Raw genomic sequence first — 16,039 nt, forward strand, 5'->3', positions numbered from 1 at the left:
GGGAATTCCAGAGGGGCTGGCCTGCAGAGTCTCTCAGTCCTGACTACAATTTGACTCCTCTGGCTAACTCACCTGAGCTGCTAACCAGCTCCTCACTAACCATTAGGGTCTAGCTGCCCCTAGCTAAACTAGGAGGGTGCCACAGTAATAAAGTGCAAGTTTTCACACTTATGGGCACCACGCCATTATGTTCCTCCACCGCATGCTTACCACAGCCATTTGACCCTCTGTTTCAGAGTGCTCCTTCCTCTATCTGCCCAGGGGGTGCAGATGTACTCACTCAGATCCTCTCCTGTACCGCTTGCCGGCTGGTTGCTGCTACTAGGCCTATCAGCTGGGCTGCTCCTTCTCTGCCATACAGGTGGTCCTCTCTCAGGGAGCCAGTGAGTCCCGAGTTTTCCTCATTTCCAGTTCCAGGCTCGCAGGCAGGCCCCATCCCACTAGGCCTCCTGGCAGCTTTTTTCCTCCAGCCTCACATCTTCCTGCTCCTCCCTATACCTCTCCCTCCCCACTCCTGCTACTAAGCAGGCTCCAATACTTTGAAGGGAGTCCCATCCCCTTGACAAGTCTTCTCTTGGGATTGGCTGAGGTCCCTCAAGAGTGCAACCAATCAGTCCTCAGATCCACCCACTGCCTCCAAGGCCCTCCTCCGAAAGCCTCAGAGCAGTGGGGAATTCCAGAGGGGCTGGCCTACAGAGTCTCTCAGTCCTGACCAGTATTTGACCCATCTAGCTATCTCACCTGAGCTGCTAACCAGCTCCTCACTAACCATTAGGGTCTAGCTTCCCCTAGCTAAACTAGGAGGGTGCTACAGTAATAAAGTGCAAGTCTTCACACTTATGGGCACCACACCATTATGTTCCTCCACCGCATGCTCACCAGAGCCATTTGACCCTCTATTTCAGAGAAGTCAATATGTGTTTGTATATAAAAAAGAATCCTCTTGGAATGTAACACTCCACATATGAAGGTCTCTATTTGCTCCCTCCAAATTGCCAAAATACTTATAAATATTCAGTATACAGTGAAGGAAATAAGTATTTGATCCTCTGCTGATTTAGAATTTTCACCCACTCAAAGAAATGATCGGTCTAACAATCGACTGTTCGGTGTATTGTAACACTGAGAGACAGAATAGCAACAACAAATTCAGCAGAAATGCGTCTAACAAATGATGACTGATTTGCATGTTCATGAGGGAAATAAGTATTTGATCCCCTATCATTCAGCAGGATTTATGGCTACCAGGTGTCTTTCATACAGGTAAGAAGTTGCGATTAGAAGCAGTCTCTTAAAGGGAGTGCTGCTAATCTCATTCTGTTACCTGTATAAAAGACATAAGATATTTATGTATAAAATATTTTATCAAGTCATGCGGTATTTTAGTAGTGAAAACTATGCGTTGTTTCAGCTGTCAGCGGGGTTCCCCAGTGACAGCTGAATGTAAAAGAAAGAATTGCCAGCAATTAAAAAAATAATTAAAAAACGGCGTGGGGTTCCCCCCTCCATCCATACCAAGCCCTCCAGGTCTGGTATGGATTTTGAGGGGAACCCCCATGCCAAAATTGAAAAAAAAAAAAAAAAAAAACGGCGTGGGGTCCCCCCCTCCATCCATACCAAGCCTTTCAGATCTGGTATGGATTTTGAGGGGAACCCCCATGCCAAAATGTAAAAAAAAAATGGCGTGGGGGTCCTCCTCAAAATCCATACCTCGCGCTTATCCGAGCATTTAGCCCGGCAGGTCAGGAAAGGTGGGGGGGGGAGATCGAGCCCCCCCCCCCTGAACCATACCAGGACACATGTCCTCAACATGGGGGTGTTTTGGGGCAGGGGGGGCTTTCCCCCACAAAGCACCTTGTCCCATCTTTTGATGAGGACAAGGGCCTCTTCCCTACAACCCTGGTCTGTGGTTGTTGGGGTCTGCAGGTGGGGGGTTTACCATACAAATATGGTTTTCACTACTAAAATACCTTTGAAACCTTTGAACTTTGAAACTTCTCTGTAAGTCGCACGATTTCAAAGTCAGGCTTGATGTGACTGGGTGTAAGGGCTGGTTTACACTGCCGCAAATTTCAGGCGCAATTTGGGAATTGAAATCATACCTGATCTAATGAATATGAATGTCGGTGTCTTAACATACGCAATTTTCTGAAGCGCGATTTCAAAAGTAGTTCTTTTACGACTTTTTCTGCAGTTTTTTAGCAATTTCACATAGACAAAAATAGAAATTGCATTGCAAAACGCAATGGAAAACGCAAGAAATCGTTGGGAAATCTTCAGAAAACGTGGCAAACAAAACGCATGATTTTAAATCGCATCCGGTTAGAAAATCAACCGATTGGTCATCCGACGACCGATTGGCGTCCATTCGTTGGTCGAAATTGTCGCCCACATTAACCAATCGAAAAAAAATCATTCATTGAGCAATACGTAGTGTTGACGTCTTCCGTGCAAGTGAAAGTGATGCAGTGTGCGTGTGGCCTTGTAGCCATGCCCTTCCGTCCAGAACGAGTGTTCAATGCCCTGCCGCCCAGAACGAGCGATTGGACATAAATCCTTGGAATTCTTTGGATTAAATTGGATTTATGGATCCTCGGACATAAACATCCAGGTCATCATCTGTTTCCACCAGTGGTGTATTTAGGTTTTGTGCTGCCCTAGGAAACACAAAAATCGGATGACCCCCCCAGCAGAGAGAAAGCCTGACATCGACCAACAAGACCCCTGCTCCAGCCCCTTCACCCCCACGGCGACAGAGAGAAAGACACTCACCTTCACAGCTCTGGACATCCCCGGGAACGACAGTTGGGCTCTGCCTACACCATCAAGCAGCCCGCAGCCTCTCTCGGATCCCACTTGGTCCCCATGCCGCATATGTCCCTTCTTCCAGGGGGTAGTGCTGCCCCCCTAAAAAATGCCGCCCTAGGCAAATGCCTTGTTTGCCTTGTGGTAAATACGCCCCTGGTTTCCGTTTATGCGTGATAGCTACATAGTTCGTCTGGCTGAAAAAAGATGAAAGTCCATCCAGTTCAACCACAAAAAAAAAAAAAAAGTTATAATCCTACACCCACAGTTGATCCAGAGGAAGGCAAAAAAAAAACAGCAAAGCATGATCCAATTTGCTCCTGCTGGGAAAAAAATTCCTTCCTGATCCCCCGAGAGGCAATCGGATATTCCCTGGATCAACTTTCCCTATAAATGTTATATCCAGTTATATTCTGTGCATCTGTGACAGCGCTTGATAGATTTTTTTCGATGACCGTCATACCAACCACATAGAAAATTGGTCGTTCGCATGAGAAACAACACTGTTGTTCGACCGGATTGTTTCGTTCACAATCATTGGCGGACTGACCATTTGGAAACTCAGGCACTGCCCGAGGGCCTGGGGTCAGTAGGGGTCCCCATGAGATGCCCCTGGTACGTTTTTCATAGGCTTTTTTGAGTTTGGGCAAGGACACAGGGGCCCCATGATCCCCTATTGCCCGGGGACCCCATGAGTTGTCAGTCCGCCCCTGTTCACAATATCGTAATCTGTTATAACATCCTACTCATCAACGAAGAGAAAATCGGTCATGAAATTTTTCGTACGATTTTCTTACCGTGTATTCCACCCTTAAGAATCCTTTCATAGCAGAAAACAGAGTTTTGTCGGTGCTGTGTTTCCACAAAGAGAAGCGCCGCTCCGTTTCGAGTCGGCTTTTGTCATTCAGTATACATGAGGCTCATGCTAAAACCTACCCCGGTAACTCGATTGCACCGTAGCGGGCGGCACATGCTGCGTGGTAACGCATAAGTGGCTCATCTTATGGTCCCGCAGAGAAGAGATTCTGTGTGAGAAGGTGAGAGCTGAGATCAGCCGCAGAACACGGGAACCCACACTGATTGTATTCATTCCGCTCCGATCGCTGAATACGGGATCATTTCACCGTAAAAACAGCAAAACCACAATTTAAATGTAAAAACTCCTCTCCGTTTATGTACTTTATAGGAGACATTTCCTGGGAGAACAACTATTTGCATTAACATTACCACCAGCCCGAGGATCTTCCTCTGCTCATCATGAGCCAGGTCATGGCATATGTAACCAGGGCTGTGGATGAGGGGGTACCACCAGTTCTCCTGTACGGGGCCCAGGTCAGCAAGGGGGCCCAGGCAGTTGAGTGAATTTGATCTGGACAGGGTAATCGGCATGGTGGGGGGGGGGGGTGTCAATTACTGGAACCGATCCCCTGTATGGCTCTCTCTGCAGCAGCTGAAAGCTGGATTCTTCTCCTCTCCCTCCTGCTGGCTTTCAGCTGCTGCAGAGAAAACCATACAGGGGATCGGTTCCAGTAATTACCCCCCAGCGTGCCCATCACCCTCCCTGTGAACCATATGTTTCCCCCTGCTGTCCAGGCCCCTCTGTGTGCCCCCCACTCCGGCTGCTCCTCTCTTCTTCCCACCTGCAGCCACAATATGAACATTCAGGATGGAGAGTAGGGGAAGAGTCTGGTAACAATGTCACATTTACCATCCTCTTCCTTTCCTGAATGAACATATTTATTGGTATCGATCACTCACTGTGTTCATTCATAACTGAAGCATTGTAAACTGTGTTTTTTTTTCTTTGGGGGGGGACCCTGGCAGGTTTTCTGTATGGGGCCCCGTGGTGTCTAACAACAGCCCTGTATGTAACAAGATGATATTTAGTGCCGTGGATTATGTGTCTTATTAATGCATAGAGCAGTGGCTCAGTGGCTTCTTCTCCTCTCCCTCCCGCTGGCTTTCAGCTGCTGCAGAGAAAACCATACAAGGGATCGGTTCCAGTAATTGCCCCCCACCGTGCCCATCTCCCTCCCTGTGAACCATGTTTCCCCCTGCTGTCCAAGCCCCTCTGTGTGCGCCCCACCCCGGCTGCTCCCCTCTCCTTCCCACCCGCAGCCGCAACCACACAATATGAACGTTCAGGATGGAAAGTAGGGGAAGAGTCCAGTAACAATGTCACATTAACCATCATCTTCCTTTCCTGAATGAACACATTGATTGGTATCGATAACTCACTGTGTTCATTCATAACTGAAGCATAGTAAACTGTGTTTTTTTTCTTTGGGGGGGGACCCTGGCAGGTTTGCTGTATGGGGCCCCGTGGTGTCTAACAGCAGCCCTGTATGTAACAAGATGATATTTAGTCCCGCAGACACACCAAACTAAAACAGAGTGCGGAGCAAGCTTATAGGAGACCTCTCCATATATTTCCAAACCTAATGTTGATGTCGACCCAATCTTTAATATCTCAGATCGGCTTTAAGATGTCAATGTTCTTCCAATTTGGGTTTTCAGCCTGTTACCATCTGCAGCTTTTATTAAAATGATCCCCGGTGATCCTGTCTTGAAGGTCTTTGTTTAGGAACTTCCTGTTATTGGGTGACAACTGTGTGCCATTTATGTCCTGCGTTGTCACCATGTCACATTAAAGTGGTTCAAGGTTTTTATCTTCATGTATTCTATTTTTGAAGGGAAAAAACATTCTGTGTGCAGCGCCCCCCCAACCCCACCCCCAATCCTTACCTGAGCCCCCTCCAATCAAGTGACGTTCTCGACAGCCTCTGCTGTCTGGCAACTTTTCCTCCTCATTGGCCCCCCCCTCACCCCGACCCCAATCCTTACCCGAGCCCCCTCCAATCCAGCGACGTTCTCATCAGCCTCTGCTGTCTGGCAACTCTTCCTCCTCATTGGCCCTCCCTGACCCCGACCCCAATCCTTACACGAGCCCCCTCCAATCCAGCGACGTTCTCGACAGCCTCTGCTTTCTGGCGACTCTTCCTCCTCGTTGGCCCCCGTCAACCCCATCCCCAATCATTACTCAAGCCCCCTCCAATCCAGCGACATTCTTGATAGCCTCTGCTGTCTGCCGACTCTTCCTCCTCATTGGCCCCCCTTGACCCCGCCCCCAATCCTTACCCGAGCCCCCTCTAATCCAGCGACGTTCTCGATAGCCTCTGCTGTCTGCCGACTCTTCCTCCTCATTGGCCCCCCTTGACCCCGCCCCCAACCCTTACCCGATCCCTCTCCAATCCAGCAACATTCTCGACAGCCTCTGCTGTCTGGCGACTCTTCCTCCTCATTGGCCCCCCCTGACCCCGCCCCCAATCCTTACCCGATCCCTCTCCAATCCAGCGACGTTTTCGACAGCCTCTGCTGTCTGGCAACTCTTCCTCCTCATTGACTCTTGCTGCTGTCAATCACAGCCAGTGAGCCAACGAGGAGAGAGTGGGGGGGTGGGGGCCGTGCCGTGGATCTATGTCTTATGGATGCATAGAGCAGTGGCTCAGGGACGAGCACGTAGCGGTGCCCCCAGGGTGAGCGGCTTTCTCTGGGGTCATTGTCGAGGGGGAGGAGCCAGGAACGTCAGCGGGGACCCAAAAAGAAAAGGATCGGGGCTGCTCTGTGCAAAACCACTGCAAAGGGGAGATAAGTCGAGACATGTATTATTAAAAACAAAAACCAAAAAACCCCGAAGCTTTAGTGGAACTTTAAAAAATAAATTGGGTGGACAGGCTGGAATGTTCATGCAGAAGAGGCGTGCTTTGTCTCTTCTGCATTAAAGTTTCTTACCTGCCCGTCCGCCTCTGTATAGTGAGCAGCGCATGCGCAGCTCACTATACAAATTCGGCAATGCCAAATCTGATAGAGCTCCCACGCATGCACAGGAGTGACGTCATCCCTGCCTGGCCAATGACAGTGGCTGCCGATGGAGACCCGGAAGATGTCAGCGGCTGTGTTTGTAAAGCCCAGGGGTGGACTGACCATTTGGAAACTCAGGCACTGCCCAAGGGACGGGGTCAGTAGGGGGCCCCATGTGATGCCCCTGGTACCTTTTTCATAGGTTTTTTGAGTTTGGGCAACGACACAGGGGCCCCATGATCCCCAATTGCCTGGGGGCCCCATGAGTTGTCAGTCCGCCCCTGGTAAAGCCACTACATCCTCATAGACTAACAGATGGCTCCCGCCGCACAAATATACCGCTCATTCGCACTGTATGGGCCAGAGAAAACCGTGTGAATGAGCCCGTAATTTCTAAATTAATTTTTTACAATTTTTTTAAATTATTTTTTACAACGTAGTTTTTTTTAATTTTTAAAAAATTGTTTGTTTTTTTTCAAATTTTTTAAATGATTTTTACAACATTTAAAAATGATTTTTTACATGTTTTAAATTTTTTTATTTTTTTTTTGTACTGCAGTTATCTATTGGACTTACTTCAGTTATCTATGGACACAGGAGTGATTGTGCCGATCACTCACTTTGTCCATTCAAAAAAAGGAAAGGGGTCAGTAAATTACATGTTTACCGGCCCCTTCCCCCACTCTCCATCCTGACACATCCCCTGTATTGGCAGCTGCTGATAGGTACAGAGAATGTTGGCAGCACTGCGGGGAGTTGAGGGGGGGGGGGGACTTACTTCAGTTATCTATGGACACAGGAGTGATTGGTACCGATCACTCACTTTGTTCATTCAAAAAAAGGAAGAGGTCAGTAAATACATATTTACCGGCCCCTTCCTCCACTCTGCATCCCAACACATTCTCTGTAATGGCAGCTGCTGGCAAGTACAGGGAATGTTGGCAGCACTACAGGAAGATGGGGGGCAGCACAATGACAGGGGGGCAACACAGGGGGAATCAGAAATGGGCACAACAGGGAGGGGGATTGCTGCATGGGGGAAGCCATTACAGAAGGATGCCCTGTGTCTGTGTCTCTCCCTGCAGCAGCAGAAATCTGAAGGGAGGGAGAGAAACTGTCTTTCAGCAGCAGGCAGGAGCGGACTGACCATTTAGAAACTCGGGCACCACCCGAGGGCCCGGGGTCAGTAGGGGGCCCCATGAGATGCCCCTGGTACCTTTTTCATAGGCTTTTTTGAGTTTGGGCAAAGGCACAGGGGCCCCATGGTCCCCTATTGCCCGGGGGCCCCATGAGTTGTCAGTCCACCCCTGGCTGCAAGGCATCTTTCTCTAACTGACCCCTCTGCTGTCCAGGCCCCCCTGCATGCAGATGTCCCCCGCTATCAGTGGCCCTGCAAACAGCTGTGGGTCCTGTGGCTTGGTGGTGGATAGCCACAGGCTTAAAGTAACCTTAGGGAAGTGGTCCTCCAACTCTGTGGTGCTCCATAGGAGACGAATGGAGAGAAGATGGAGGGATATTTAACAGTTCAAAATGGAGAAGTTCCTTTTTATTTGATTTATTTATTTCTGGTACTTATATAGCGCCATCAATTTACTCAGCACTTTACATATATATTGTACATTCACATCAGTCCCTGCCCCCGAGGAAAATAATAGAATAGATTAGAAGAGAAGAGAATAAAATAGAAAGAATATAGCCATCTTCCTAAATTCAAAAAGAGTAGAAGAGATTAAAATAGAAAAGAATAAAAAAAATAGAATAGAAAATAAAAGAATAGAAAAAAATGGAATATAATCTGCTGATTATAGGTACTTATATAGCGCCATCAATTTACGCAGCATTTTACATATATATTGTACATTCACATCAGTCCCCGCCCCCAAGGAGCGTACAATCTCAGGTCCTTAACTCACATTCATACATACACATACTAGGGACAATTTAGACAGGAGTTAATACACCTACCAGCATGTCTTTGGCGTGTGGGAGGAAACCAGAGGAGACCCATGCAGGCACGTGGAGAACATGCAAACTCCATGCAGGTGGTGCTGTGGTTGGGATTTGAATCAACAACCCTAGTACTATCAGATGGAAGTGCTAACCATTTAGCCACTGTGCTGCCCAATTAGGGTCTATTTCTGTGCAGGGGCGGACTGACAACTCATGGGGCCTCCGGGCAATAGGGGATCATGGGGCCCCTGTGTCCTTGCCCAAACTCAAAAAAGCCTATGAAAGGTACCAGGGGCATCTCATGGGGCCCCTACTGACCCCGGGCCCACGGGCACTGCCCGAATTTCCAAATGGTCAGTCCGCCCCTGTTTCTGTGATTTAATTACTGCAAAAGGACAGTTAGTTTGCATGCAATACCAAGTGACTGATAAGGTTTTTGGGGTGCTCTGGAGGTATTGTCCATCATCAACAGCCCCCCCCCCCCCCGAGCCTCCTATGCTGCCACCCTGTAGGACACAAATGGCAATTGTAAATGCATATATTGGACCCGGGCACAAGACAGAAGAGTCAAGTGATTTAAAGAATACACCTCAATTACGGCACGCTTCTCCTTCACAGAGCCGCACTCCAGATCTCTCACAGTCGCTATACACAGGATTTGTAAAGCCACAAATTATAGGCAGACAAGTGCTCCTTCAGGGTGGCAGGAAAATAGATCTGGCAGATTTGTATGTGGGAAGCTAAATTGCTAATTACTGATATTTGTATTCAATGACATTTTTCACTTGTTTCTTAGCTGACCCGCAAACATGGCATTATACCCTTTACAATGCATGCGGTCTAGGAGCTTTAATTAATGAAACCCCAGATTTATTTATTCGTCACTGGTGCTGGAATAAAAAAAATAAATTAAAGGGAGCCAAATGATTATTGGAGTCAGAGGAGATCTAAACCAAATACATACATACTGTACTATTCACATCAGTCCCTGTCCCCAAGGAGCTTACAATCTTACATTAGCTGCATACATATGCTAGGAACTAGAACTTTTCATACTGTACTATTCACATCAGTCCTTACCCCCAGGGAGCTTACAATCTAACATTACCTGCATACATATACTAGGAACTAGAACTTTTTATACTGTACCATTCACATAAGTCCCTGTCCCCAAGGAGCTAACAATCTAACGTTACCTGCATACATAAACTAAGAGCCAACACTTTACATACTGCACCATTCACGTCAGTCCCTGTCCCCAAGGAGCTTACAATCTAATGTTACATTCATACATATACTAGGGGACAACACTTTACATACTGTGCCATTCACATCAGTCCCTGTCCCCAAGGAGCTTGCAATCTAATTTTATATGCATACATATATTAGGAGACAGCACTTTAGATACTGTACCATTCATGTCAGTCCCTGTCCCCCAGGAGCTTACAATCTAACGTTACCTGCATACATATACTAGGAGCTATCACTTTACATACTGTGCCATTCACATCAGTCCCTGTCCCCAAGGAGCTTACAATCTAGCTTTACCTGCATACATATACTAGGAGCTAACACTTTACATACTGTACTGTTCACATCAGTCCCTGTCCTTAAGGAGTTAATCTAACATTACATGCATACAAGAACTAGGAGCTAACACTTTACATGCTGCACCATTCATGTCAGTCCCTGTCCCCAAGGAGCTTACAATCTAATGTTACATGCATACAAATACTAGGAGCTAACACTTTACATACTGTACTATTCACATCAGTCCCTGTCCCCAAGGAGCTTACAATCTAATGTTACATGCATACAAATACTAGGAGCTAACACTTTACATACTGTACTATTCACATCAGTCCCTGTCCCCAAGGAGCTTACAATCTAATGTTACCTGCATACATATACTAGGAGCCAGCACTTTACATACTGTACTATTTATATCAGTCCCTTTCCCCAAGGAGCTTGCAATCTAACATTACCTGCATACATATACTAGTGGCCAGCAATTCCCATACTGTATAATTCAGAACACTTCTTACCCCCGAGGAGCTTGCAATCTAACATTACCTGCATACAGTGGCGGACTAACAACTTATGGGGCCCCCGGGCAATAGGGGATCATGGGGCCCCTCTGTCCTTGCCCACACTCAAAGCACACCCAAAAAAGCCTATAAAAAGGTACCATTGGCATTTCATGGGGCCCCCTACTTACAATGGGTCCTCGGGCAGTGCCTGAGTTCTTGAATGGTCAGTCCACCCCTGCCTGCATACATATACTAGGGGCCAGCACTTCCCATACTGTATAATTCACATCACTCCTTACCCCCGGGAGCTTACAATCTAACATTACATGCATACACATACTAGGAGCCAGAACTTAACAAACAATACCATTCACATCAGTCCCTGCCCCAAAGCAGCTTACAATCTAATGTACATGCATACACATACTAGGGCCAGTTTAGACAGGAGTGGAGATGAGCTTGGGTGTCCTTCAAACTCATCTCTAGTAGGTATGAGCTCTACAGCCCCGTGTATACACATTCCTTATCTGTGGCTGCAGGGCAGGGAATGCCGTAGTCACTTTTGGCACCATGCCAGCTTCCTGCAGGGAAAGCTCAGCTCAGAAGAGGATCTGAACACACCAGAGGTCATCCTTGGTGATAAGAAGAGAGTTCTGAGCTCATATTGCTTTGCAGAGCTTTTTTACAGGCAGCAAGGAGGCGATATGTAGCCTTCTTACCACCTGTTTTACCCATTAAATGCGGCACCACCACCACTATGCAACCATTGCATTACTGTGCGGCGCTAGTCATGTTCAATGGTGCAAATGGGCACTGAAAGCTTCAGCATGTGAACATCACTGTCCACTGTCCTTGTGGCTTAAAAAGGGGTGGTTAACAACTTCTGTGAAGTCCTTACTGAATGGGAAAAGACTGTGGCCTGACAGATTTACAAAACAGATTTATAACCTGGAGTCTTTCCCCCAGCTTCAGGCCCATACGTGTAGGTAACTCCCTTGCCTCTAAGGGCCATATTACTCAGGGGGGCCTACTAGCCCAGGTCAAGGTCCTTCCGAAAGAAGGGAAAGATCATACCCTTCCTCAAAATTACTGCCCAATTTCCCTACTTAACACCGACTTAAAGATCTTTGCAATAATTCTTGCCAATCGGTTAAAACTTCACCCCAAACAAACAGGATTTAGATTGGCTGTGAGGCTAGGGACAACTCCATCAGGGTGATCCAGCTTGTTCATTGGGCCCGTATGTACAGTCAGCTTCGATTGGGTTGATTGGAGCTTTCTGAAGGCTGTCTTGGATAGAAAGGGCCTTGGTCCCCACATGTTGAGCTAGATTACTTTGCTCTATGCCTCCTCCACTGCTCAGGTTAGGGTTAATGGCTCCCTTTTCACAGTATTCCCCACCCGGACTGGCACAAGGCAGGGGTGTCCACTTTCGCCTCTCTTGTTCACCCTGGTCTTGGAGCCTTTGCCCTGAAAGGTTCTAGTTAACCTGAACATGAAGAGAGTCCCATAAACTCTTAGCCTATACTGATGACATACTTTTATGTTATTGACCCTCTTGTCTTGTTGCCAAACCTGCTGGAGGAATTACACGACTATGGCCAGATGTCCAACTTTAAGGTAAATTATGCAAAGACTGAAATCCTACCATACTTCCTACCCTTGCTTCCACTTTGAAGGGGGCCTTCTCCTTCACCTGTATACCTGCTTCCCTGAAATATCTGGGAATCCAACTTACATAATTACCCCCCCCCCCCCACTCGGTCAGACCCACTGTGATTTGCAGTTATGGGATAGAACCACTTTTACCTGGATAGGTCATGCCAATGTTATTAAAATGACCATTTTACCCCGAATATTTTTCTTCCTGCAAATGGTACCTGCTCTCCTGCCTAGACACTTCTTTCTTGAGCTTCAACGCCTTTTCACCTCATATGTTTGGAGTGGCAAGACTTGCAATGGCTATATTGAAACGGTCCAAGCAGACGGGAGGTCTGGGCATACCTGACATACAACAATATTGCAGAGCAGTTGCGCTTCAGCTTTGGGTTCCCCTTGAAAAAAATATAGCGGGCCATAATTTGTCCTATATACTTTGGGTCCCATTGGGCGCTAGGGGTCTTTCTGATTGGGTTTCTCCATTGACCATTTATGTTCTTAAAGTTTGGGATAGGATGAAAAGGTCCTTTTCCCTGCCCCCCCAGTGTCACTATTAGCACCAGTAGTGGGTTTCCCATGGTTCCCCCGAAGAGTCGCTATCCTTCTTTGGGCCTTGGGTGCAGAACGGGAACATTAGTATATCTCATTTTATGAAGAAGATACCCAGGCTCCGCTGGCCTCTCTTAGGGAACATTTTTGTGGCTTGCCTCTAGATTTCTGGAAGTACCGCCAGCTCTGTCACTTGTTTTTTACATAAAACCTCCTAGCTCAGATCAGGTCTACGCTCACAAACTTTGAGCTCCTGTGGGCTGCCAGGGACCCTGTACCACACATGATTTCAGTCCTCTATAATCTGCTTACCTCGGCTGCCCCTAACACAAAGCTAATATATATCAGGGTTGAACGCAACCTCCAATGTGAGTTCACTGATGAGCAACTGCAGCACGTATATCGACTGACACACTCCTGCTCAGTAGATACTTAGACACAGGAGCACAGGTCAAAGCTATTGTTGAGATGGTATTGTGTGCCAGCATCCCTTGCCCAGATTTACTTGTCCATTTCTGAACTGTGTTGGAGAGGATGTGGCCAAAAAGGCACTATTCTGCACATGTGGTGGGATTGCCCTGCGATGATTGACTTTTTGGGTGGATGTCTGGGACCGCATAGATCTTTTTTCCAAAAGCACTTTATGCTTCATAACCCCACTATACCTTTTTCTCACTATAAACGTAGTGATCTCCCTCACCTTAATGCTGCAAAACGTCTTATTATTATTATTATTATTATTATTATAATAATACAGTATTTATAAAGTTCTCTCAGCTCTGTACATTACAAAGGGGGACAGAACAATACCAATACAATGCAAAACATGAGGGGATTGAGGGCCCTGCTCTTTGGAGCTTACAATCTAGGAGGGAGGGGGGTGGCACAGGAGGAGATAGCTGTGGGGGATGGAGTGGTAGGAAGAGTGGAGGAGGTTGGCAAATTAGCAGGGGGTGGGGTAGGCTTCCCTGAAGAGATGGATTTTCAGGGTGCGCCTAAAAGAGAGGAGAGTAGGTGATAATCTGATGGGTTGGGGCAAGGAGTTCCAGAGGATGGGTGACACCCTGGAGAAGTTCTGGAGGCGGGCATGGGAGGAGGAGACCAGGAAACTAGAGAGAAGGAGGTCTTGTGAGGAGTGGAGTGTGCGTGTTGGGTGGTACTTGGATATTAGGTCAGTGATGTAGTTCGGGGCAGTATGGTGGACAGCTTTGTACGTCAGTGTTAGGATATTGAATTTGATCCTTTGCGCAATCGGAAGCCAGTGGAGGGATTGGCAGAGGGGGGTGGCGGAAATGGAGTGGTTGGAAAGGTGAATGAGTCTGGCAGCCGTATTCAGGATGGACTGAAGCGGGGATAGCCAGTGGCGAGGCAGTCCAGTGAGGAGGGAGTTGCAGTAGTCCAGTCGTGATATGATGAGGGAGTGGATGAGCTGTTTAGTGGTTTCTGGGGTTAGGAACATGCAGATTTTGGCGATGTTGCGGAGGTGGAGTCTGCACGAGTTTGTTACAGATTGGACTTGGGGCTGGAAGGACAGATTGGAGTCCAGAATGACACCAAGTACTCTGGCCTGCGGGGCGGGTTTGATGGTGGTGTTGTTGGACGTGATGGAGAAGTCAATGGGGGGTGGTGTCCGGGCTGGGGGGAAGACAAGAAACTCGGTTTTGGAGAGGTTCATTGGAAAAGTCCCCAGCCAGGGAGACTGGATTAGGAAGGTGACGGAGATAATGGAGGCTGAGGGGTGGATTGCCACATGTAAGGGTACTCAGGACTGCTTTGACTACACCTGGGCACTACATTTCTGGTGGATCCTACGTTCAGACAACTTGTCCATACACACCCACAATCTTGATTCCCTTTTTTTCCCAATTGTATTTCTTTTGCTTACTACATGTCAAGCTTTTTCCAAATAGCCCCCTTTTTTGCTTCAGCCTGGGACCTGGTTGTGGTTGACATGTTCCAGAATTTCAGTGTAATTTTGCATCCTTTATCCTTGATAATTTAACTTGTATTGTTTTATATATCTTGCTATGGCCTGGTCTGACGCTGGCTACATTTCTCCCCTCAGCTAGACTTGGTGATTGGTCTCACCCATGGCACAGCATATGTGGGTCAATATACCACATGCTTGGTTGGCTGCTGGATGGCGAGAGACTTTCCTGAACTGACCCTAGGCTGCTTGTCTTACCTGCATAACTGACAGTGTTTGTGCCATCGTTTTTTATTTCTTTTTACTTTTCTCATCTCTCCTATTTTGTCTTAGGTCAGCCCACAATGCTGCTTAGTCTTGTTTTCATACTGTGAAAGGCAGGGGCGGACTGACCATTTGGAAACTCGGGCACTGCCCGAGGGCCTGGGGTCAGTAGGGGGCCCCATGAGATGCTCCTGGTACCCTTTTCATAGGCTTTTTTGAGTTTGGGCAAGGACACAGGGGCCCCATGATCCCCTATTGCCCGGGGGCCCCATGAGTTGTCAGTCCTCCCCTGGCAAAAGGTGTATGCATCCTTTTGACTGAGTGTTAGCAGCATTGGAAGCTTTGTGCTTGCTGTGATAGTAATTTGATGAGACGTGTTCTTCTCAAATGTTTGTACTGTTCAAACTTCGAGTAAAGATTACAAAAAAATAAAGAAGGGGGTGGTTGGGGGTGAGGCCAGTAAAAATGCAGCTCGACTTTGTTTTGTACACCCCCCCAACCACAAATGAGTCCTAATAAAATATCATATAGGCTTTTAAATTATATGTGACTAATGCAGGCCATACATGGGTAGAATTCCGAACTAATTTTCTTTAGAATATTAGAAATTTTGTGCATTTTGTAATGCGATGGCGCCACCATTGATTTTGAAATTCAACCAACCAAACCTTCGATTTCTCATGTTGCTACAGGAAAGAATTTTTGTGGCCAAGAATTTTCTTTTCTTTCCAGGTCACAGCTTTATATTTCTTGCATGATTCTCCCATCATTGATTTGAAATTTGTTCGATGTTTCAAAAAATTTCCAACATACCCGATCACTCACATTCGATGGTTATACGAAAACTGGCCTTTTCTGTGACCCACTAATGGTGCGAAATTTGAATGAAAATTCTTAGAAAAGATTTTCGAAAGAAAATTTATATCGGAATTCGACCCGTGTATGGCCGGTGTGATGGGAGTCACTTTGGGTGGGGGGCCCCTGTAACCCAGCT

This window comes from Staurois parvus, unplaced genomic scaffold (genome assembly GCF_062004578.1).
Source record: "Staurois parvus isolate SC_StPar_1 unplaced genomic scaffold, SC_StPar_1.0 ptg000917l, whole genome shotgun sequence".
NCBI lineage: Eukaryota > Metazoa > Chordata > Amphibia > Anura > Ranidae > Staurois > Staurois parvus.